The 2,591-nt window shown below is 47.1% G+C and overlaps 1 pseudogene; it reads right to left on the bottom strand.

Annotated features, from left to right (window-relative positions):
• Positions 1-2,047: 2,047 nt before the first annotated feature.
• LOC138673352 (small nucleolar RNA U3) lies at positions 2,048-2,252 on the bottom strand (annotated as a pseudogene).
• Positions 2,253-2,591: the final 339 nt, after the last annotated feature.

Here is a 2,591-nt window from a genome sequence, read left to right as displayed (position 1 = left end):
TGTTTTCCCCTCAAGCTCTGCTTTCCGGCTGACCGGCGCTGACAGTGCAGAGGAAAGCAGAGTGCCGGAGGACAGACAGCGGAAGGTAAGTATGCAGTGTTTGTTTTTTTAACGTTTACGCTGGTAACCAGGGTAAACATCGGGTTACTAAGCGCGGCCCTGCGCTTAGTAACCCGATATTTACCCTGGTTACCGGGGACCTCGGGATCGTTGGTCGCTGGAGATATGTCTGTGACAGCTCTCCAGCGACCAAACAGCGACGCTGCAGCGATCAACATCGTTGTCGGTATCGCTGCAGCGTCGCTGAGTGTGACGGTACCCTAAGTCCAGGTGCTGTGGGTGAAGGAACAGCCAGCAATCAGCCCAATGTTATTCAATGCGGCAATGCAGAGAGCGATTCTTGTCACTTACTGAATCAGCAGGTGAAAACAATCGCCGCCTGCCCTAGTTCTTCTGAAAATCGGATGAGACGCGCCTAATTTATCTATTGGTACATGAAAAAAATCAGATGCCCTAGAGAGGCGCAGGATGGCATCCGATCTTTGTGGACACATTGCAATTCTGTACAATAAGAAACAGTAAAAGTTCCTGTAAATTATTATTAGCTGCTGCTGTAAAAAAACGGATGACAAGCGAGAAGCAAATCGCTCCACTTTCCTGCATGAAACGCTGAACGATTTAGTATACGTTGGTGTGAAGCTGCCCTTTGGCTAGGTTCACATTGCGTTAGTGCAGTCCGTTAAGCGCATACGCTAACGGACTGCGTTAACGCAATTGCTGAAAAGGGATCGCGTTATGCGATTGTGCAAGCGCAAATGCTCTATCTGCGCTAGCGGGAACGGACCCAAAAACGCTGCAGACAGCGTTCGAGGGTCTGTCACAAAATAACGGAACATCACTAACGCATGCCAATAATGGCATGCATTAGCGATGTGCTACATAATTGCGGTCAATGGGTGCGCTAAAGCAGGGGTCCCCAACTCCAGTCCTCAAGGCCCACCAACATGTCATGTTTTCAGGATTTCCTTAGTCTTGCCCAGGTAATAATTGCATCACCTGTGCAATGCAAAGGAAATCCTGAAAACATGACATGTTGGTGGGCCTTGAGGACTGGAGTTGGGGACCCCTGCGCTAAAGGATCCGTTACATAGTGTTAGTGCCGCTATGAAACGGATTCCGTCAACGGACACCCACTAACGCAATGTGAACCTAGCCTTAGGATGGAGCAGCAGTGCGCTCAATGACCCCCGCTCCATTCACTCCCTAGGGAACTAACAGGTGCTGCGTTCAGCTTTCTCTGGCAGCTCCATAGAGAGTGGCTGGAGCGGGAGCCGGACATGCACAATGCTGCTCCAAACATGGAATCGCTCACCTTCCACTTGGATGAAACATCAGCTGGTGACAATGTTACATTACATTCTCTTATCCAAGGGCGTCTTCACAGGTCACTGCTCTCATCATGTTTCTATGCCACAACCAGTGGTTAGCACTATAGCCCTGCAGCGCTGGGGTCAAATCCCACCATGGACAATATCTGAAAGGAGTTTGTATGTTCTCCCCTTGTTTGCGAGGGTTCCCTCCCACATTGCGAAGACAGTGATAGGGAATTAGACTGAGAGCCCAAATGTGGACAGCGATGATAAAGTGTGTAAAGCGCTGTGGAATTAATGGCGTTCTATAAGCAAGGAAAAAAATATCGAAATAGACACACAAAGAAAACCGAAAAATTGACACCTGTTTTGATTTTGGTGACTTAATGCACATTCTCTTAACTTTGCCTAAACTTAAACATTTCTGCAAAAATATGTCTTTCTTAAATAATAAGATTCTCCACCAACAGCGATATTAATTTAGCTTAAAACTGATTAGCAGCAAATTAGAAAAGCTCAACAATCCCCAGTATGAAAACTATCACGATTGCCAACAACATTGTTCCAAAAAAATTCAGTAGTTGACAATCTTGGATGAAGGTTTTCTCATAATACTCTATGCATTATGAACCCTTTTACACCCCAATCCTTTTTTTCACATTACAATATATGACCCAACCACTCAGCTTGTGATCTCCCTGTAACAGAGAAGGAGAACGATCATCACCAGCAATCAGCCCCTGCAATGAAGCAGAACTGAGAGCTCACTTCACGCTCAGGAGAGATCACTACAGCTCCTCCTCGTGGTTGGGAAGTTTGGACACTTTAGAGCACATTTCTCAAGTTACACACTATAGAAATGATCCCTGAAAGTATAGTCTTAACCTCTTCCTGGCCGTGATGCCCCTCCGGGGGATAGGACCCTGCGTGTAACATTAGGGAGACATCACACGAGGTGACACATGATGACCCTTTGAGACGTGATACATTGTGATACATTGTGGGGGATCAGAGACCTGACTGCAGAGTAACTAGAAGCTTCTACACTTGTGTACGAGCTGGAAACCATCACACCCATAATGCATCTGCTCTCTTACCTAAATTAGCATAAGTGAACTCAAGCACTCAGTGGGAGACAAGCTGCCGTCTGTAACTCCGCACATTCCCCTGCACTGGTCAGGTGACTGCCTCCACAGGGGACATCGGTCAGGGGACATCGGT

The sequence above is a fragment of the Ranitomeya imitator genome, chromosome 3, assembly GCF_032444005.1.
Source record: "Ranitomeya imitator isolate aRanImi1 chromosome 3, aRanImi1.pri, whole genome shotgun sequence".
Lineage (NCBI taxonomy): Eukaryota > Metazoa > Chordata > Amphibia > Anura > Dendrobatidae > Ranitomeya > Ranitomeya imitator.
The sequence above is the reverse complement of the archived record's forward strand: the minus strand, read 5'-3'. Positions and strand labels throughout refer to the sequence as shown.